General features: G+C 42.4%; 1 protein-coding gene across 1 annotated transcript in view; it reads left to right on the top strand.

The window, feature by feature from the left end:
- The first annotated feature begins 1,665 nt into the window (after nucleotides 1-1,665).
- The window catches only part of CDH18 (cadherin 18), a 564,188-nt gene continuing 542,770 nt past the window's right edge, over nucleotides 1,666-23,083 (top strand). The window contains exon 1 of the mRNA XM_035126031.3: nucleotides 1,666-2,481. The gene's annotated coding sequence lies outside the window, so the exon portion shown is untranslated. The remainder of the gene's footprint in view (nucleotides 2,482-23,083) is intronic.

The following is a 23,083-nucleotide window of genomic DNA, read 5'->3' as shown; positions in this document are numbered from 1 at the left end:
GTGTTAGACTGAATATCACCCCTCCCCCGACTACTTGGTAGTAAGTGCCATTGAATTTCTGTATATATTTCTGCATATATGAAATGCGGGGACACTGTTTTCTGTTGCACACTGCCCCCCCCCCTTAAGCTTGCTATAACACTGCTTCCTGTGCACAAATCAAGTTGTATAAATTCCCTGCAATACTTCCCTCACATCCCAAACATATCCCAAGATTTTGTTTTCTAGGGGGCCAAACCATGGGGCTCAAGTGGCTGTAGTACATGGAAGTAAACAGGAACAGAACTTAATCATCTGCCCAGTAGAAAAGCAGCAACATAGTGTAGGGTTGCCATATTCCAAAGCCCCCAAACATGGGAATGTTTGGGGCACCACCACCCCAACAACCCGCATCTCCCTCACTCACCCCCTCCCTGCCACTGACTCCTTCTTGCCTGCCTGCTCCTTCCTTTCTCTCTCTCTTTCCTTTGCTGTTTCTGGCCTCCTGCTATCTGGATGATGGGAGGCCGAGCAGCCCCAGGAAGGCCATGCCAGGAAAGGCTGCTGGAAGCTCCACCAGTCCTAGTGCCTGGTCTAGAGTCCAGCACAAGGTCAGAAATCCTAGCAGCTGCCCCCCCCCCAATAATTTAATAAACCCCAAAACCCAGACATTTCATATAAAATAGAAAAATCTGTCGTCGCCCCCCCCCCCCCCCCGGACATGTCTGGGGAAACCCAGACCTATGGCAGCCCTAGCATAATGCTTTCGAGGATTTCAAATGATTTTAATCTGTGATGTCAGCAATCCTTTAAAACGCTCTTGAAAGATAGGACAGTGTCCCCATATTGCAAAAGGGGAGCTGAGGGAGGAAGCGGCTTTCTTAAGGACACAACTGGTTCATGGCAGAGAGGCCATTCAGATTCTGAGCCACCTGATTCGTAGCTCAGTTATCCACTCACTGTGCTAGTTCTTCCTAGAGTCGAGCAGAAATTTTTCATACTCGTTCCACTCTCTCAGCCACACACCGAACTACTTACTTGGGCTGAGGAGGAGGAGGAGGAGAGAGGAAAGAGGTTGGCAAAATTGTGACAGCAGAAGCAAAGATTTGGAGCTGTAAAAAACAAACAAACACTGGGACCTAATTTGATTAGTAGAATGTCTGGCACCTGGTGGGCGGGGCTTTCGTGTTGTGCCCTCTGTGTGTTCAGTTCAGTTCAGTTAAAAAGAGGCTAGCTGCCACTTGCCTCAAGATGTTTCTTTTTTCCAGTCAGTATGTCTGTTACATTTTCCTACTTTAAGACTTTGTTTCATATATGTATATGCGGGGGCTGTTTGCTTCACTGGACAAAGAGACAGACTCGGCTGAAGGAGGAGAAGGTGGCTCAGTGAGGAGACATTTCCCTGTCAGGAGGACTGATTTTTAGTCACCTTCCCCCTCCACCACAGGAGCTAGGGACGGCCAGATACAAAAGAAGGCCGGGCTCCTGGGCTCTTAATATAGGTATAGAAAAGGGCATTTTTAAGCAGGTCTGTGTAGCTTGGTTGACAAGCCTTTCTTAAACACAACCATTAATGGTACCGCTGGCCTGCCCTCTCGTACATTTGACTACCCTAGATCTGAGAATCGGAGCCTGGGCTAGGCAAAGGAGTAGCTGATATAAGGGGGCTGCTGCATACAATTAAATGGAGGGACACAGGCGGAGTGTCAAGGGACAAACTGGGATGGATGTTTCAGGGTTTTGGAGTGGAATAAATGCTCTGCGTCTGTCCTGCAACTCCAGAAATCGGATTGAAAGTGTGTGAGGGCATGAGGATATTTTAACCCCAGCACACAAAACATGCAGCCTTTAACAGGTCTTGCATGCAGCGCAGGCTGGAGAGGCAAACATCCCCACCTTTTTACCTGATCTGTGCTTCTTAAACTGACACTTGCCCGGGCGAAATTGGGAGCTGTGTTTTTAGGGAGACAAATCCAGCTTTGAATGCAGTATCTCCTATTATCTCCCTTTTTCTTTCTAGGAGGGAGTCTAAAAATTACCTAGTTTTAAACTCTTATTGTTTTTGTGCCGCTCTTGGAAAAAGACCCTGGCCACCGGCAGCAGAACCTTGCCTATTGATTGGCTGTTTAAACGGGGGCCTGTTGGATCCAAATAAGCTGGATTGATTATACAGCAGCAGAAGGAGCTGAGTGCACAGTGAGCGTTGAAGCGAGGAAGCAAGAGAGGGAGAGAGAGAGGAAGAGAATATGTACTATGGCATCAGTATGTAACTGCTGGAGCCAGATAATCCTGCTACCTAGCTCCCTCCGTGGACAACTTACTGTGCAGCATTCTTCCTTCGTGAGAGGATGCCAGCCGTATGCCGGTGAATCAGCTAATAGGACTGGACCTTGGAATAGTTCATTTGACTTATAATCTGTGTCTCTGAATTGAAGATTCACTACTGACAACAAGCCTGGGGTCAGTAAGCCCCCTCAGAGCTGAAGATGCTTATTGAATAAGGTAAGTTTAAATATGTGCCCTTATCACTAGCATGTGATTGAGCCTGGCATTTTTGCATCCTTAAATGTAAGCTTGCCTGTGTGTGTGGGAGAGCAAGAAAGAGAATTACCTGTGTATAACAAGAGAGAGAAAACAAACTGTACAGGGGAATAATGGTTGTTTAATCTCAACCCATTAGTAGTGAAATGATGCTCCGCTAACTCCTTGGGAAATGTTTTGCTAGCAAACTTCCCCCACAACCCACCCCCCCACAAATAAGCAGCATATGGGGGTGGACAACGTGATAGGATGTTTTATTTCTACGATTTTATTAATTCTTTATTACTAGTCCTGCTGCACTTGTCAAATAACTTGCTTGGGGGGGGTATTTTTTGCTGCTGTTTTTGCTCGGCATTTGCAACTGCTTTAAAACAAATCTGTCACTTGTGAACTTAACTCCCGTGCAAAAACAACTGTTGTTGGTTGTCTAATAAATGGTGCCCTAACACTAGGATGTATCCGCCTGCAGAGAACCGATCAATATTTCTGAGACAGCATGTGAACCCCATGGGGTTACAATCTTGTGTCTTCAGTTTCTGGAGCATTTGTCCCGTTTCTGAATGGATTGCCTATTCTCATGGGCGAAAACGACAGGTTTTGCTTCACCTGCAAAATCATCAGGATTGGAAGGAAATACTTTCTTTAGCCCCATCTGGAAACTCACAGATGTGAGGGGAAATTCTCTCTGTAAGCTGTGTGGACATCGGGATTTTGGTTTGTGTAGGTGATGGGTGTATATAGAGTTAAAGCAGTATCACTTCAGATTAATAGGCTTTGCATTATGTTAATCCAGCTGTGATGATCTGCATCACCTTTTAAATATCACCTAGCCTGCTTATTTTGCTTCTTATGATCACAGCCAAAAGGGTTTTGTGTTCTCTCTTTTTGCTGCTGCTTAATTGCTAGGATTTCTTCTTATGTGTAGAGAAATGGGAGTTACTATAATGGAGCTTTTGATTAGCTTATTTGCATACTCAGTCGCAACTTTCCTGGGGGTTGTCCAATTAACACAATTCACATAGCATGCTACCCTTACAACAGTGACTTCTTACTCTAAAAGGTAGTCTCACATGGACAAACATGCTTTTATGCACACAGTAATTAATATTCCCTCCCCCCACTCCCCTCCAGTAGATTAAGCTCAGCAGGCTCTGTGTATGCTCACACACAGAGAGAAAGAGACATTAAATTATTTTTAACTGATATCCTGTTTCGTTAAAATGAAATTCGATGTCAAAATACTGGCGTAGTCCAGTGCTGTGCATATGTATCTTGCACTGTGTTAGCTGGCATTTACTTCCAGGTAGCTGCACATAGGATTTTCGCCTTAGTTATTTGTGATAAAGGAAATGTGGGTTGTGGTTTCTGTACACACTTACTCAGGAGCAAGTCCTATTGAACTCAGTGGGACTTGGTTCTGAGCAGACGCGCTAAAGATTGCAGTGTCACATTTTAAAAATCTGCAGCCCTCTGATGAACCAAGGTATCTGTTTGAATTGTGAACTGGAGGAATCAATAACAGAAGGGTTTTATTTTAAGAATTGGTACAGAAGGAACTACTTACAACCCAAACACTAAACATGTTATACAATGGCAGGCAAATAGGCTGTGGTATTGGCCATCAACCAAATACACAGCTTTTTTTTTTTTGCTTCAGCAAAACTCAAGGAACACGGTCCAGCCAAACTCTTACGTCCCAATTGAAAAGTTTGATGCTTTAATGTATCTTATGGAAATCAGTGGGACTGAAACTTGAGCTAGCTGGATCATGCTTTAAATGTGTGCTGTGGTCATATTTTAGGAAGAGGAACGCTGACTTACCTGTATGTAGTATGTATGCTGGTTTCAGCTAAAGCTTTTGAAATCCATGGGCCCTATTTTGCATGTACTGTATGCAGTTACCGGTACACAGATCAGCATCATTTAAGCAGGATCATAACAGCCTTGTTTACATTATGAAGAGGCTCAATTTAAAACCAACGTATCCTTGGGGAAGGGAGGATACCACACAAATGGGCTGAGGAATACTTCCTGTCTCTGTCTCGTGAGGTGGACTGGTTGTGGCATCCTGTTATGTTTTGATTCGTGCGCATCATGTCAAATATAGTGAAGTCTTTCTCTTTTACATTTCCTGCATTGGATATCATTTAGATGAAGTGCTGTGGTGAAGCTTCATGACATAAATTTCTCTGCTCTCTACATTGGGCATCCTTGGCCATTGTGTCTGAGCTCTTTAATGACAACATATTATTTATCCTGGGGAGATTTGCTTTTTCTTCACTGTCTGCAAAAGAATCCCTCATAATAATTAGAAATGTCACTTTGCAGAAGAGGGAATATAATTGACTCCCACTCATACACAGTGTCTAAAAACATTGCCACTATGATACGCACACTTGGGTAACTCAAAAAATATGGAGCTTTTATAAGGATTTTTTTACAAACTAAAGATATCAGGCACACTCTTTACTTCTATGGTAAAGCTAACATGGATTGGAGAGTTTTTTGTGTTCTCTGCTGTTGGCCCTGTGATGGAAACTCCTAACTAACTATCTAAAACTGGTTTTACATGCTTTGGAAATGTCCATTTTTGCTTTTATACCTTTGAGCATAATCTGTATTTTGTTCTGATGTTTTTATTCGGGCTCACTTAGACTTCCCCATTCTAATAACTTTGCCTGTTTGGGAACTAATTTTCTTTATGCTGTGGAACAGAAATCCTTTTTCCTTCCCCTGCAGTTAACTTCTTAGTGCCATTAGGGGGCTCTTTCTTCCTATGTTATTCACGCAGCAGGCTATGTTACAAAAATACAATTGATCCTTTCTGGCTTGCTTTACAGATTCTAAAAAGTTCTGCTTCAATTGGCTTATTTTAAATGTAGGGATACTGTAACCAGCTAGAAATATTTGTCCTCCTTGATATTTGATGATAATGAAAAAACTGTTTCAAATGTTATTGGATCACCATACATTAATATATTAGGATTTTTAGTTCTTTCTCTCTCAATCTCTTCTTGAAATGGAGTGAGGTGTTATTTAATACAGCATAAACATTCTTAGCATACATAGGACAAGAATTCTGGTATCAGAAGGGTGGCTGTTTGGGAGTTGATTGAGGAATAGGATCGAAGTGGTTCTGGGTGGCAGGGATAGTTGAAGGCACAAACTGATGTCTGGTGAAGAAAGATTTGGTGCTGGAGGAAGGCATGATTTGGCCTCCATTTCAGGCAGCAAAATGTCTTAGGCTGGCAAAACACAGCCATATCCAGTCCTTGACATCATTACTTAAGGAACACTGAGTAGCAGAGTTGCCAGACCCAAAACAGGTGATTCATCTAGAATGATGTTTGAATCTGCTCTTGAGAGATGTGGGGAGAGAAGATACTGCTGGAGTTTATATAAAGCTAATGAAAAGGATGTAATTGGTTCAACCTATATGGGCCTCAGTCCTTGTGTTACTTAGTACTCGTAGTGAGACAAGAAGTTAGGCTTTTAAGTCAGTCAATTTACAAGTTTAAGGCAAATAATTTTTGTGCCCAATTCATTGGGGAAAACTGTCCCATTTTAAGTGGGACATCCTATAATAATAATATAATAATAATATAATCATAATTTATTATTTATACCCCGCCCATCTGGCTGGGTTTCCCCAGCCACTCTGGGCGGCTTACAACAGAAAAATGAAATAAAATAATCTATTAAACATTAAACGTCTCCCTAAACAGGGCTGCCTTCAGATGTCTTCTAAAAATCTGGTAGCTGTTTTTCTCTTTGACATCTGATGGGAGGGCATTCCACAGGGCAGGCGCCACCACCGAGAAGGCCCTCTGCCTGGTTCCCTGCAACTTGGCTTCTCGCAATGAGGGAACCGCCAGAAGGCCCTCGGCGCTGGACCTCAGTGTCCGGGCAGAACGATGGCGGTGGAGACGCTCCTTCAGGTATACTGAACCGAGGCCATCTAGGGCTTTAAAGGTCAGCACCAACACTTTGAACTGTGCTTGGAAACGTACTGGGAGCCAATGAAGATCCTAGATTAACAGAAGCTTCCCTCGTTTCCGATCCCTATCCCAGCTGTCCTGTTTTGGCTCCCGTGCTTTGGCTGTACCAGACCAAATGGCCAAAAGGCATAGCTGACTTTGTCCCACCCTGTGGCATGAGTCAGTTGGCTCACGCCAGAGCGCAGGAGCAAAAAAAGTTGGCCAGATTGGGCACAGGGTGAGGGCCCTAAGAACTTGTAAGGGCCCCTCACTGACTCAACCTGGCCATGCAGTCATTTACTGCCCAACCTACTGGGCTCTCAAATGCTTTTTGGTAGCAGAAAGGCAGTGCCAGCTTTGAATGGGAACCATCTTTTATTATTATTTGAAAGCAAAGGAAATGCCACATTTATCCTTTTTTTAAGATTATGAATGAGTATCAACAGTCCTGGTTGTTGTTTTTTAAATCACTATATAAATATTACTGTTTTTGCTCTAAAGTAGCTCTTCAGGTCTAGAGCCCAAAGCGTCTGATCGTGTTTAATTATATAATTACTCATTTCACTTGGGTTTTTGAACTAGAGAATTGCATAATTTATTGTTAGACTTGAATTCCAGTATTAGGCTTGAATTAAATGTCTCTGGAAAAACAACAGATGTATTGGATGCTGTTCGTTGAATGATTGCACTTAGTTATAAGGATTTCTGCTGTTTGCATAAAATGGCTTCTTGCTATCGGCATAATACTGATTTGTTTTGAGAGTTATTCCATAGCCACGATAACCCACGAAGTAGCAGGCTCAAATTATTTTTGAAGTAAGTCTAAGTACAGTAGTTCTTTTAAGCAAGATCATCAGCTTTGATAAAGTACAACCTCTCGTTTCCTGAAATTGCTCTGGAGAAACGAGTGAGCAGAGAGTTAGCTATTGTTGGATAGAAGCCTCACCAGCTGTTCCTTTTCTTGTCAATATATCAAGTAAGATTTGAAATACCAATGTGCTAAATGCAAATTTCAGCTAGCATGTTACAATTTTGAAGAGCTTCTCCCCCCCGCCCCTCTGCATAGTATTTCCCTGTGATAAAATGTTCTCTTGCTGATTTAGGACAAGCCCATCTTATAAGCCACCAAACTGAATGCAGCCAGTGCCAGGTGCTTGACAACCATTTCTTTCCCCACTTTTGTAATCACAGGAAGGAACCAAAAGATGGAGGATTATTGATCACTTGCTGGGATCCTTATATGCAGCTGATGACCTGTATTCAGCTTAGTGGGCCTGCTTTAGTAAATCTTGGTGGCTCAAAATGCACAAACGTTTGGGTATCCTGGTGAAAAAGAGGGCAGGGTTCCTGAACATTTTGATAGTTGTGTAGAAGAAGGGATTGCAGCAGGAATAAGTGGTCTTGGCAAGCTTCACTTGTTGAGGATCTCCTCTGCACAGCTGCCCTCATTTTCACCTGAGTCTCCTATGAGACCTGCTATCATATTACAATATTGTTGGAATAGAACTTTTATTTTTCCAGTTGTACCTCAAGTGAATAGTGCAGATAAGTATGAACGACATTTAAATGTTGCTTTTGTGAAGGCAAAATCTAGGCACGTGGCATCGGTTGGGAGGCAGAAGAACTCTGAACTACAGGCTTTCCTTTTTATTGTTTCTTTTATAATCTTTTGTAAGTGCATATGCCAGGAATTTTCCAATTGCATGTTAAGCTTCCACCCATGCACGCATTCATAGTGGATCTTCAGCCACTGGAGGATCTTGGGATCTCAAGATCCCACTACCCTCATCTATCTGCTTCCATTCTACCTCATTGTTGTAGCACTCCCTGTGGCACCTCTGAGGCTCTGCGCCCAGTGCAACCAAACTGGTTATGCCCCTCTAAATCTGATTCTGGCTTCCACTGTTTCTGCCGCTACCTCACTGCCACGAAGCCTCACAGGCCGCTGCTGCTGCTACTGCTGCCACCGCAAGGCCTCACAGGCTACCGCTACTGCCGCCACCTCCTGTCACTGCTGTGTGGACTAAAGCTTCCATCACTACGTGATCAACATTATCATTTAAAACAAGGAACAAATGGGGATTGTGAAAATATTTTATTTTTTTCATGTGTCAAAAAGGATACAATTGAGAACGTTGACATTAATAATTATCATTCTTTATATCCCATTCTAAAGTATTCACAATTCCTTCAGAGTGTAATCCTTACATCAACTTGGTAAGATATGTCAATATTCTTATCTCCATTCTGAAGATGGGGGACTGAAGCTGAGAAAGAGTGGCTTGCTTACCAAAGGCCAACTTCTGAATATGTGGCTGCTCTGTTTATTCCTGACATCATGATTTTTATAGTGGTTGGTAAATATATTTCCTTTTATGCACTTTTTACATTGCTCTGAAATTCTTCACAAGGGAGAGTGGTGCAAAGTGATTCTATGGTAAAGATAAGTGATTCTGAAACACAAGCTAATGAAATCTCTTACAGTCTGAGGCATGGTGCTTAAATATAAATAAAACATTCAGCATTGCTGAATGTTTAAAGATGGCTAAAGCAATTTTTCAGATGTGTCTCAGTATGAAACTGGAGGAGCATCCTAACAGGATTTCAACAGACCAACCAATATGCCAAATACTTAAGACTCCTTCTGGTCTTTGCTGTTACTGGATCTCTTATGAGACACCTACCTATTGATCCATTCCAGTTGGCCTTTTGTATTATCTGGATGTAAACATTCCTAGAGGTCCACAAGTGGCCGTGGAAGACATGGACACCAGCATGCCCCCCCCCCAACTCAGGGTGACAGAGAGTAAATGTTCCAAATAAATTAACTAGAGTCAAATAACAGGTTTGCCACTTCTGATAAAGCTGATGACCGAGCAATGACTCCACCTCAACCTGGCTCAGAGAACGGGGGTTCCAGATCTACCCCTCCATTGGTTATCAATAGTTATAGGTAAAAGGTAAAGGTAAAGGACTCCTGGATGGTTAAGTCCAGTCAAAGGTGACTATGGGGTTGCGGTGCTCATCTCGCTTTCAGGCTGAGGGAGCCAGCGTTTGTCCACAGACAGCTTTCCGAATCTTGTGGCCAGCATGACTAAACTGCTTCTGATGCAACGGAACACCATGACAGAAACCAGAGTGCACGGAAACACCATTTACCTTACGCCACACTGGTACCTATTAATTTACTTGCACTGACGTGCTTTCGAATTGCTAAGTTGGCAGGAGCTGGGGCAGAGCAACGGGAGCTTGCCCCATCACGGGGATTTGAACCGCCGACCTTCTCATCTGCAAGCCCAAGAGGCTCAGTGGTTTAGACCACAGCGCCCCCCCTCTATTGATTCTCAGTAGGTATACCTGCAGTCCACCTGAAGGAAGTGCTAGATCTACAAACTTTGTTGTGGAGGACAAAAACCTGTACTGCCACCCCACTCTCCTGGTTGTGAAATCCATGTGACTTTTTTCTTTAAAAATGTTGCCTTTGGAAACTTTTCCAAATGCTGTCTGCTGACCTTCCCAGCACTGGCAAAGGATACACCACCAGCAGGCCTCACATCAGAGAAGATGGGAGGAAGGCAGCTCCAGCTGGGGTGAAGTCCCTGAGACCTGCTCAGCCTCTGGAACACAGCAATGACACCCTTCTCTGGCCCTAGTCCTGGGCCCAATGAGAGTGGCCATCTTGCTCCTAAGTAAGACAGTGGGTACCACGGCACCACTTCCTCTGTCAAAGACCACCCAAGGACACCCTTGCCATGCTTCCTTAGAAATCAATGGAGCTTGTCTACCCTGGGAGGGGTGTGGACTGGCAGGGGTGCTTCTAGCAACTGGACAACTGAGGCAGCAGCTGTGGACGTGGGATCTGGCAGACTTACAGCCAGGCAGGTAATGTGACTCCTGGTCTCTCCTGCTTACCTTTTGCAGGGCCTTGGAGAGAAGGCATCCATGGACAAGTAAGAGCTGTTCGACAGTGGAACTTGCTGCCAAGGAGTGTGGTGGAGTCTCCTTCTTTGGAGGTCTTTAAGCAGAGGCTTGACAGCCATCTGTCAGGAATGCTTTGATGGTGTTTCCTGCTTGGCAGGGGGTTGGACTGGATGGCCCTTGTGGTCTCTTCCAACTCTATGATTCTATGACAAAAAGGTTGTTCTGAGGCTCACATGTTCACTTTGCTATAAAAGCAGAGGAGCAGTGACCTTCCCTTGCCCATTTTGAGGGGCACGGTGGGCCTATGTGACAAATTGAAGCACTTTTAAAATGTTTATTTCTGCCCGGCTGGCAAAGAGTTAACCCACCTCCAGCCTGACTGACATAGAACTCTGATGGGGGCGGGACTGTGCCCGGTTTGAAAGGAGGGAGTGTGGGTTTGGTCAGTTAGGAGGGAGAGGGAGGAAGGTGTGGATGTGGTTTTGATGTGGTGGTTTGTTTGAAGAAAGTGAAGAGGCTAGGAAAACTTAAAGTTAAATGTTGAACTGAGTTTATTTTGTACAACTGGAACAAAGCTAATTAATAAATGACACGTTAAAGAAACCCTTATGTTTTTAACACAATAAATCTTCATCTCTGTTTTTGCCAAAAAGAGGTCCGTCTTTATTTTTCCAGCGAGGTACCAGGACTCACAACCGTGGTGGCTCAAGAGAGGGCAAAACTCACCTCAGGCAGGGAGGTGGTAGTTTGTGTCCTGAAGTCACACGGAGGAGGCTTAGAAGGGTAACCTGAGGCGCCAAGAAGTTGCCAGAGTGTGTAGGGCAAACTTTTACAGTAGGGGAATCCAACTGAGGGAGACCCTTTACTGGAGGCAAGAGGTTATTCCGTGGGACAGCCTAGAGTTCCTTGAGGTACCCGGTCACGCAGGCTGGAGTGCTCTCCTTACCAAGAAACCCATTAGTTAAAGGGGTTTGTTTTTGAGGCGGCAGGAGGAGAGGGTGGGTGTTTTCCCCTCTAGATCTCTGGGTCGCGGTGATAGTAAGGGAGAGTGGGACCAGAATTTCCTCCAGTTTTGCCACCTGCCTAACCTACCACCCAGGGCATGGCTCCTTTCACACCCCAGATCTGGCAATGTCTCTGTGTGGACCTGACATCCAGGCAATGTCTTTCCACTCATTGTTGAAACCCTCAGTTCATTTCTTGGCAACATTCAACTCTTCCTGCCCTTCATTAATTGTGCCTAATTCACTGGGCATGAACACGGAGAGGTGGAGCAGGTTAGTTTATCATGTAACAAATGACAACGATAGTGCTTGCACTTTTCTACAAATGCTAGAAATTTTCTGAAGGAAGGAAGGGAGGGAGGGAGGGAGGGAGGGAGGGAGGGAGGGAGGGAGGGAGGGAGGGGGGAGGGGGATCTGGGGGTTATAGTTCATCCAGAGGGGCAACTGCCCCTTGCCTGTGGCCTTCCAGGTGTTGTTGCACCCCATCTATTCCAGGCAAATAATGACATAGGAGTCCTGACCAGTTTTGCATGTGGCAACCCCTGGACTTTCCAAGATTGCAAGTTCAGTCCACATAATAAAAATGCACCATGGGGTAGACAATGTAGTATCAGCAAAGCAACATTAATTACTGTGAGTGAGTGTGTGTGTGTGTGTGTGTAAGTAATATATCTTGAAAAATGTACATGGTCAGTATTAAAGGCTGCAGATAGGTAGCCGAAATACAGTGAATTTCTTGTATCCCATGTGGCAGTGATACTCATTGTGGAGACAGCCAGAGATAGTGCTGTTACAGTTGCCTTTATTTCAATTTCAGAGTCCTTAGAGCTCAGCCAGAGACATTTCTGCTCAGCTAAGACGCTGATTATGCTTTGGACTAGAACAGTGCATGGACAATAATTAATGACATAGGTCTGTAGAGTACAAAATATATCAAAAGGTTCCTGCAGAAGAGCTGATAGCAAGAAAATGTTTCTTAGGGCTTATTGTCCTCCATTGGCAAAATGGCACTTTGGAAAATTAAGCTGTTTACTGCAAAAACAAACTCATTGCGACGCCTTTAATTATTTATACTGTCTATTTTTAGCTTAGGTCTTTTTCATGGATTCTGGTAGTTATGGAGGCGCCGTATCAGGGAGTATATACTGTGCAGTTTATTGAAGAGTTTCCGCATAAATCAATGCAAGTTTAACTTTCTGGTCATTGGCTGTTTCGGCTGCTGATAACACATGGTAATGAATTGCTTTCTCAAATTCATGAAATATTGCAAAGTTTGAGGTTCAGAACAAGCAGTAATTTCTCTAACCTGTTGGTCAGAGCAGGATACTTTCTCTCACTGTGTTCCTCTCTGGTCTGCAGCCCTCTGCTAACATTGAAGGGCAAGCAGCAAGGCTATTTAGGGCTCCTTGACAGTTCATGGGATTGCTGAAAGCAGAACAAGATTTTTAACTCAGCATAGTACAATTTAAGAGCTGGGGATGATAGGTATGCATGTGATCTCTAGTGCAGGGATGGGGAACCTTGGGCACCCCCCCCCCCCGACTCTGTTTTGCACACCAATAACTCATCTAGACTGGTAAATAAAAAGTGATTTATATGTGTTGTATGTGCGATATGGGGACACGGGTGGCGCTGTGGTCTAAACCACAGAGCCTAGGGCTTGCCGATCAGAAGGTCGGCGGTTTGAATTCCTGCAACGGGGTGAACTCCTGTTGCTCGGTCCCTGCTCCTGCCAACCTAGCAGTTCAAAAGCCCATCAAAGTGCAAGTAGATAAATAGGTGCCACTCCGGCGGGAAGGTAAACAACGTTTCCGTGTGTTGCTCTGGTTTGCCAGAAGTGGCTTAGTCATGCTGACCACATGACCCAGAAGCTGTCTGCGGACAAATGCCAGCTCCCTTGGCTAGTAAAGCGAGATGAGTGCTGCAACCCCAGAGTTGTCTGCGACTGGACTTAATGGTCAGGGGTCCCTTTACCTTTTTATGTGTGGTATAACATTGTGTCACCAGATGGCTATGTGGAGTCCCGTTTTTCTCTACCTGTTTTCCCTGTTTAAATTGACAATGCCTTAAAGGAAGAATAAGAATGAAAAACTAGAATCCTGAGAAGCTTGCCAAGAATGCTGCATTTTCCTCTTCATTATGAAACTATGGTGATTCAGATTGTCAGGAGACGGTTTTCAGAATTCAATGCAGACTTGCAGATTCTCCTGTGGAGTCAGTAATGTGTAGTCAGTCTCCAAGTGTTGAGTAGTAAAGTGAGGAGAATCTGAGTGATGCGTATGCCCATGTGAGAAACAGGACTCTACTAATTAATTGTATGCAGCAGGGTTTGCCACCCTTTGGGGACCCATGGGCACATTTGCAAGCTTGAGCAAACACAGTCAAGCACATACTACAACCTATTATCTCAGCTAGAGTAGAATGGTTCTTTCAAGACAAATTTCAGCAGAGGAAGGGGACCCAGTGGGTGCCAGAGAAAGCTTCTCTAGATTCTTGTGGACCTGTGTGCACCATGTTGGTGGTCTCAGGGGTGGAAGGGGTGGAATATCCTAAATGTTGGAGGGAAGCAGCAGCAGCAGAAGGGCTTATTTTAGGCAGGGCAGATAACACTCTGAGAAATCCCACAGTAACATCACTCTCACTTAAAGATCTCAGAAACAATTTTACAAGAGCTTTGCAGCAGCTCTTGATGATATAACACATGTAGAGGCAGTTATTGTTGTTGTTGTTGTTTTCAGTGTCTCTGCAAAGCAAGTGTTAATTACAATTCTAAGCCAATGAGATCCTATGCTTAAAATACATGACTGCTTGCTTTATGCTCCTAAAGTATAGCAGGGGGTTAGAATAAAAAACACATCATGCTTTTTTATTTTTGTTGTTGGTTGTTCTCAAACATCTGTACAATTCAGGTAAGCTAAATTTTTTATACTAGAGGAAATTGTCAATTCACAGATCACTCTTTTCCATGCCTAGAAAGCATGGTGCTGAGTGATTTTCTGCTTGAGCTGCTCTTTTTAGGCATGGGTCCGAGGGGTATTCGTTCCTTTCCTGGGGAAAACCCAGTCTTTAATTTGAAATTGGAACAAATGGCAATTTGTGGGGAAACCCAAATTGCCATTTGCTCCAACTGAGCACTAAGGAGTGATTTCCATTGAGGTGAAGCAGGGGGACTAGAGGAAGTATGAATAATCCCTAATTTGCAGCAAGCAAATCTGCCAGTGTGGTTCAGTGGTCAGTGTGTTGAAGATGGGTCATCACATTATGTGGCTGCTTCCTAGAGAAGTTTGATCGGCTCCTTCTCTGTTGTCCTTCCACTGTCAGACACAGAACTTTTTCTTCCAACAGGCCTTTAGGAACTGACTGGAAAGAGCTAGTGTTATGATGATGTTGTTTTTCTTATTACAGTCGTACCTTGGAAGTCTAACAGAATCTGTTCCGGAAGTCCGTTCGATTTCCAAAACATTCAAAAACCAAATCGTGGCTTCTGATTGGCTGCAGGAAGCTTCTACAGCCAATCAGAAGCCACGAAAGCCCCGTTGGACATTCGGGTTCCAAAAGAACATTTGCAAACTGGAACAATCACTTCTGGGTTTGCGGCATTCGGGAGCCAAAACATCTGAGTTCCAGGGCGTTCGGGATCAAAGATACAACTGTATCTTTTTTAAAATGTACATATCTGTTTATATTGTTTTAATTCTGTTCATATTTGATTCCTTTTTAATGGCTATCTTTTCCACTCCCCCCCCCTTTCTATTTTATCTGTAAGCTGCTTTGAATCCTGGTCTGGGATAAAGGTGTGATATGAATAAATATTGATGCATGCCACCCCAATATCCGAGTGGTACAAAATTCCAAGTGTTCTGGGCACTTGCCTGTGTTTCGCGGTTCCTTTTGGAAATGAGGCACAATGGAGACTGCAGTGTTTTTATGATATGTGGTTTATCACATATATACAACCTGAACCCTATGATGGAGGAGTTCGCAGCATTAATAACCCCAAAGAGTCTTGTTTCTCCCATACGCACAGCCTTGGATTCAAAGAGAAATCAAACATTGCTCTCTGATCCTCTCTCCAGCTTACTTCTAGTTTACATCACAGCCCCAAACTTCAAACTCTGTTGTTTTTTGTCCTTCTCACTATCTGTGACCCATTTGCTGTCTCACACAGAACTCTCTTTGCTTTGTTCTCTTAATGGTCCATCACCATATACCTCATCAAGAAGTTAGCCCAGCTTATATTTTAATGCTTGTTGGGTCCAGGGCTTCAGGAAGCTAGCCTGGCTTGATTAGATTTTAACACTTGTTGGGTCCATATTTTAGAGGGGTCTGGCACCCACAAACTCATAACAATATAATAATAAAAATAAAATAACACTTTCTAAAAAATGGGAGCTGGGTTTAATGAAGTCTGCACCACCATTTTACATGTAAGAGTGGATCCTTCCCATACACGTACATCATCACAGCTCGAGTACAAGTATAATAATTGAAATATCTCCTCAAACTGCAATGAGCACTGCCTACTATGATTAAAAATGTCTGTAAAAATGTAACTTTATGTCACTTATATGTCACAGTTAATGTGCAAAATTTGGTGAATGTGAACACTCAGATGGGAATACTGATGCGATCCGATATGAATATTATGAATGCAATATTTTGAAAACCCAAAGACTATTTGATTGCTAAGATAATGCTGCTGGAAACCTGTTCAGTAATTAAAAACTCTAAAATCTGGAAAAGCTGAGGTGGGGTAGATTTTGTAGGTGTTCATAGTATGCTCCCATGCACACTTCATGGGACTTGGTGTTTACACATTCAGATGCGCAATTTGTCCAGTTTCTGCTTTTCTTTTGTCTTTCTTCATATGGAAAAGAAAACTGCAATCAGGAAAATTGTGCACAACATATTTACACATGTACACCAAGGCCACTCACAAATGACTTCCTAGGTGGAGGGCAAGGAGTACATGATTCTTGGGGCTTACTCCACTACATGCACACTCTTTTGAGGAGGATATCTGAACCAGACCGAACTGCAACTAGAGGAGAAGTGTTGAGTCAATGCTTCATTGTTTCTTTTTATTCCACTAGTTACTACCACTTAAAAGACAATCTAGTGGCTTGTCTTTTCATCCAAAAAATGGAACAATGGATGTCTATGTAATTTATCTCCTTTTGATGCATAACGTTGGTTAGGATAAAGTCAACTCCTGTACAATTCTCAAATAGTAACAGATTGGATGGCTTCACTCATTTCTGAAAATGAAAACTGGAAGCAAGTGATGTAGCCATTTTTATTTGAAAACAACAACAAAAAATAAATGAAAATTTACCCGTAAATAGAAACTTAGCGAATTGAATCATCCTGGCTCTAGTGATTGCAAGCAACCTGGTAGTTCAATACTTGTGTTTGCTGTTGTGGTTCATCACTTGCATTTAGCAGCTGTTGATTGCTTGGTTCACTGAAGCATATGATGCTGAACAAAACCATGGGTCAATAAAGTCATTTATAATGATCCGTCCACCAGCTAAAATGGGTGATGAATCAGCCTAAATTCCCTCTGGTGCCAGTCCTAACTGGGGAAGTCCATGGTTTTGTAGGAGGCAATCACATAATGGGCCAGCAAACTACACATTTCCATAATTAATTTTTATTACCGTTGTCAGCATTTAAATCTGGCTTTCTCAGCTGAAATAAAAAGACACAGAAGCATCAAACACAAACACAGGATGATACTGGAAAAGATTTAAAATTTCAAAAAGTCTTAAAGAGCTAAATAAAAAAATTCCTTCAGTAGCACCTTAAAGACCAACTAAGTTTATATTTTGGTATGAGCTTTCGTGTGCATGCACACTTCTTCAGATACCTCTTCTTAAAGAGCTGTTTCTTAGATTAGATTGTGATGGTGGTAATTGTTAGCAGCCAGTTCTCCCACACTGTGTCTGTTTTTTTCTATGTTTACCTGGCTTTTCCACCTGAAGGGGATACAGGTGTGTGTGTGTGTCTTTCTATATACATGAAAATGTAAAAAAGGGGGGGTGAAAGAGAGGGGTATGGAAAATTATATGTCCCCCCTTCATGGAACCTGCACAAAATCCTTCTTAGCCTGTGGTTAGGGAGAGATGTTAATCTTACCACCACCATCACCACCAAGAAAAAAGGGAGATGCCCAAAGCAGAAAGATATTTAAGAGAGGATGAACAGTCACATATTAATAACAATAACAAAAATATTTTTTTATTTATTTGTATCCTGACCATTTCACTGGGTTGCCCCAACCACTCTGGGCGGCTTCCACCAAATTGATAAACAATACAACATCAAAAATTATAAAACTTCTCTGAACAGGGCTGCCTTCAGATGTCTTCTAAAATTCAGGTAGTTGTTTGTTTCCTTGACATCTCATGGGAAGGCATTCCACAGGGTGGGCCCCACTACTGATAAGTAGTTCCCTACCATCGCCAAAGGTATCTGTTGACCACAACATGAGAACAGCATGCTGGACCTGATGGCCTTTGGCCCGAGTCATTAGGGCTCTTCTGATAGTCTTGACATTACCGCAGTATTTCTATTTCCATTCGTGCTAATCTTAGAAGTTCGAATTAGCTATATTGTGCTGAGAAAACAATTATCTTTGCTGGGGAGGCAACAATGGTGAGTTGTACTATATTTGACTTCTAGTAATTGTGAATATGTTTGCATATAGAATGTGCAACCTATATACAAATTAGAGCCTCTTTTTTTGTTGATGTGGCCATTCTATCTACCAATAGCATTCAAAGAATGGTAGAAATACAACATTTATTTTTGGAGACTCAATTCATTAATTATGTCCTTTTAAAATATAGATCCAATGAATATGCTATGAAAAGTCAAGTGTGTGCAGAAGTTATCGTAAGCAAAGCAGCTGTGAGTCAGAGCCCTTCAGGAAGAAACGTAGGACGTTGCCGTATACTAAGTCAACTTGTTGGTCCATCCTAGCTCAGTATTGTTGACACTAACTGGCAGTGACTGACCAGTGTTTCAGGCAGGAGATATCAGCAGATGCCAGGAGCTGAACTTGGGCTCTTTTGTATGCAAGGCAAATGCTCTACCACAGAACTATAACCCTTTCCCATGCGTGTTTAGGACTCAGAGGAATCAGCATAGAAAGCATTTCCCCAGAACCACCAGCAGAAAGATATTTTATCTGCATGCAAACCTCTGCCATATCACAGGCATTGTGATTTCTGCCTTTAGAGATTTGTGTTTACATCCAGTTTGTTCTGATATAGGTAAGAAATCAGGGGGAAGACATGTCTCCGCACATTATTCATCACGTTGCATTCAACGTGCATGGTGTTTCAGGGGGGAAGTGTGAATATATGCACCAGAATATAAAGTCTGTTCACCCAAGCAAAGTTCTTAATGCCAGTAGGTTACTGCACAAATATTCAAAATGATGACCCTGTGCGAAAAATGTTAGTTGCAACAAAACCCCATTGAAAGCAATGAGATGAGACTATAATGGGATTATTTTTAAACATATGATGAGAGACATGGGGCTTCAAGATTCAGGATTCACCCCTAACATCTCCATCAGAGACCTGAGGTCTGAAAATGGAGACATGTAGCCAACTCCTGTGCATGTTTTCTTGAAAATAAGCAAACCTCTCCTACTTTCTTCAAAAGAACTTGCATTCGAGTGACTACAGATACGACTGCAGTTCCACCTAACTTTGCTGGATTGCTAATAATAATAATAATAATAACAATAATAATAATAATAATAATAATATGTTTATGACTTATACCCCACCCAACTGGCTAGGTTTCTTCAGCCACTCTGGACGGCTTCTATATAAAAATGTAATAAAAGTCAGAAATGAAAAATTATTCTATACAGGGCTGCCTTCAGATGTCTTCTAAAAGTTGTGGAGTTCTTTCTTTCCTTGATATCTGACAAGAGGGCATTCCACAGGGAGGGCACCCCTGCCGAGAAGGCCCTCTGCCTGGTTCCCTGTAACTTCAGTCCTCACAGTGAGGGAACTGCCGAAGTACCTCAGTTTCTGGGCTGAACAATGGGGGTCTTTATCAATAGATTGAGGCTGTGTATTTATCAGCACACAAATCCCTGAAAGAATCCTGGAAACTGTAGTTTGCTAAAGGTGCTGGGAACTTTAGTTGTTGTAAGGGGGAAGGCTTATAGGGAACAGCCTCCACTAATCCGATTGAGTTCCTCTCAGAGCAGTAAGTCTAGCAGTGGATCAGATTACAGGAGGCAGGAAGCAGAGAGTGAGGGACTCAGGCAGAGTCAAAGAGCCTCCACTCCGAGCAGAGAGGGAGGAAGAGGGGCCGGAAAGGCAGGGAAGGCAGTCAGAAGGACGGCCCTTTCCCCCGACGCCTGAATTGAGGTGAACGGCACCCCGTAGGAGAAGAGGGAGGCGCTTTGGCGTCCCCAAACTGTTATGTTGGGCGCGAAACAGAAAGAAGACATTGTGAAGTTCTGACTCAGACTAAGCAGACATGTTCTCCATAGACTTTGCACTGTAAATAGAATGCACCATAATAAACACTTTAAGGCAAGCAGGCGTGGAGCGTCTTTACTCAAGAGTAGCTGGAAAAACCCCTGACAGTTATGAAGGGTAATTCTTTGGGGAAGCCAAGTGCTTTTAAATATATGGTGTGTATGCAGCCTTATTGATGTCTTGGGCGGCGGCGGGGGGTCGGCTGTAGCCTTTATACATTATTTGATCTAACTTCCACAAAATTAATAGCTGAATAGTAACCTCTGAACAAAATGTGATCCATCCATTTCAGATAATAATTGTTCAAATAATAGATTCTGTCCCTATTTATGTAACCTCTGTTTTGAAATCCCTCTGTTTTCCTAAGCCACCACTGCCAGTCTAAAGCCATGCTTCCCAAATCAGATTATTTTTATTACTTTTTTATTTAATTCTTTTTTCCAATGTGAAATTACAATATAAATTATACATATAAAACCAAAACAAAGAAAAATAAAGAAAAACTATAACATTCATAGTACATAACAAAGCATACATAGATTTTGACTTCCTTCCACTGTTTCGGGACTTCAAATTTTCAATCTTCTTAATTGCTGTGTTTTATTTATATTACTTCTAGCTTTATACCTATTGGAACCATTTCTTCATTTACTTACCAAATCAGATTCTAACAGATTAACCCACAGACAGTGCAGTTTTGAACATCCCATTCTGTTCAGCTCACATATATACATATATATACATATACATATACATATACATTTACAAATACATATAGGGGCTTCGTAGGAAATTGGGGTAACTTTAAATGTTTCCTTTAAAACACTAGAATGGAAGTGCATAATGGCTACTGAATAGAATACATGTAGAGGCAGAGTAGACTCTACAGCAAGTAAAAGAATATAGGAAAATATTAAATTCTGATTCCTAACGGCTAAGATGTGCATCATCATCATCATTTTATTTGCATGCTGCCTTTCCACAGTTAAAACAATGCTCAAGGCGGCTTACAATATGAAAAGCTTTACGTAATTACAAATATAGCAAAGTAGTCATAAAAATAAAAGACATTAAAACTACATAACCAAACCGAACAATTTCCACATAAAAATAAAGATTCAAAAAGTTAATATCAGTAACAAGAACAAAAACTCCCAATTAAACTTTCCCCAAAATACCCCAGTCCTTGCTGGACAGCAGCCACAGCAGCAGTCCTTATGAGGCCTATCAGGCCCCACCCTGGGCCAGGTGGAGAGAGGCATGCATTAACTATTTGGGGCAATATTTTGTCCCCAAGACGTATGAGTTAGCAGTTGCTCTGTTCCAGGTATTTTATTTTATTTTTTTATAAAAACCCAAGTACTTTGTCTTTTAAGAAAGAACAGCAATAAGAAAAGGTTCATTTAGTGGCTCGTAGTGGCTTGTCATATATGGCCTATATGCTGAATTTAGCTTGATGGGCCACAGGTTGCGCAGGTCTGCCTTATCTACTTCTTGGGGAAAATCTAATTTATTTTCATTCATCTTACAGACAAGAGTTTATTCAGATTTTAGTTCTTTTAGAGGTGCTTGTCTTTGCTTTAGAGGTCAAATGAAATCTGCCTTTCTTATAGTGATGGGCACAAGATTTAAAGATAAATTGTGCCCCTTAGATAGTTTATTTGACAAGTGACAACCAGGCTTTATTGTATTGTGTTAATGTTTGGCAGGTTGTTTAAATATGCCAGACAAGATGGTGGTATTTCCCCCCACTAACACATGCTATTATATGCAGCTATTCATTCAGTGAGAATTGTGGATTACCTGGGAGAATTCTGGGAGGCAACTGATAAAGGGGCTTATTTTTAAAGCATTTGTGCTCCCTGTTGCATTTTCACAACAATGACTGAGCATCAAAATATGGTTTTCAAAGCCAGTCTGCTGATGCTGTGGGAGCACCTATTGGAATGTACCACATCACCATGTTTGCTGTCACAATTCACAAGCAGCTCCTTATCTGTTTTAATTTAGGAGCTATAGTATAGGCATATAGATTATTTTTTTACTCAAATTAGACCATACATTTACCTTGACAGTTTGCTTCTGTTGTCTGAAATGCTTCCTCCAAATATTTCCTGAACATATCTGGCTTGACCTTCCCCTGTCCCCAATATGCAGTTAACAACATACATTCTAATATATATATATATATATATATATATATATATATATATATATATTGATATTGCTCATTGTGAGCCCAAACTGAAAGCCCAGGAACTACAAGAAACACCTTCCCCTATTAATCAGAAGTCAGTTGCAATCCATTCCATGTTCGAGCCTGATATGCTGTCAACCTCTAACACAGAGGTGAATAACTTCTGTATTTCCAAGAACATGGTAGTCTTGGGAATGTTCTAGCCTCCACAAAGTCTCCACCCAGATATTGTTAGCCTTCAGGGACTCTGCATCCTCCCCCCCCTTGGCCGTCAAGAAGCAGTGCAAAGAGAAAGCAGTCTCTTACCAATAACAAAAAAATGTTTACCGGTAATGAGCACAGCAAAAGAACAAGTGACCATTCTCGGAGTGCAGGCGCTCCCAATTAAAGTTCTGCCCACTTCCCTCTAGTCACTTCCATCCTCTCATCTCCTAGCCACCTGATCTCTCAACCTTTGAGACTTTTGCGCAACCACCTTATCTAATCCCCTAGCCTTGGGACTGAGAGGCTGCACATCTTCCAGTGAGAGAGAGTCGGCTAGCTCACTCTCTTCCCGTTCTTCTTCTTGCTGTTCACCTCCCAGTTCTACCCAACTATTGTCTTCTGAAGTGTGCCCCTCAGCAAACTGTTGTTCCAAGTCAACACTACTCCACTGCTCCTCTGGAGTTTCAGGATCCTGGCCGTGAGAGGGGGCGGGGAGGCTCCCACCATTCCTCATCAGAGTTGTACTCCTCAGCCTGGTCTATGACAGATATAGGGTCACCATGTGGCCTGGATTTTTATTGATTTTTATCATGCCACCAAACACATATTGAGACTATGAGTTCTCCATTTTCCTTAAAGTGTAAATAAATACAGAAGTCAGTTGCAGAACATTGACTATAGTGCTGTAGTGAAACAAAGATAATAGATTTCCTATTTTCCCTAGAATGTTGTTGCTTTGATAGAAAGAGT

Source organism: Zootoca vivipara, chromosome 8, assembly GCF_965207765.1.
Source record: "Zootoca vivipara chromosome 8, rZooViv2.hap1.1, whole genome shotgun sequence".
Lineage (NCBI taxonomy): Eukaryota > Metazoa > Chordata > Lepidosauria > Squamata > Lacertidae > Zootoca > Zootoca vivipara.
Note: the sequence above shows the minus strand (reverse complement) of the source record. Positions and strands in the feature narration are given on the sequence as shown.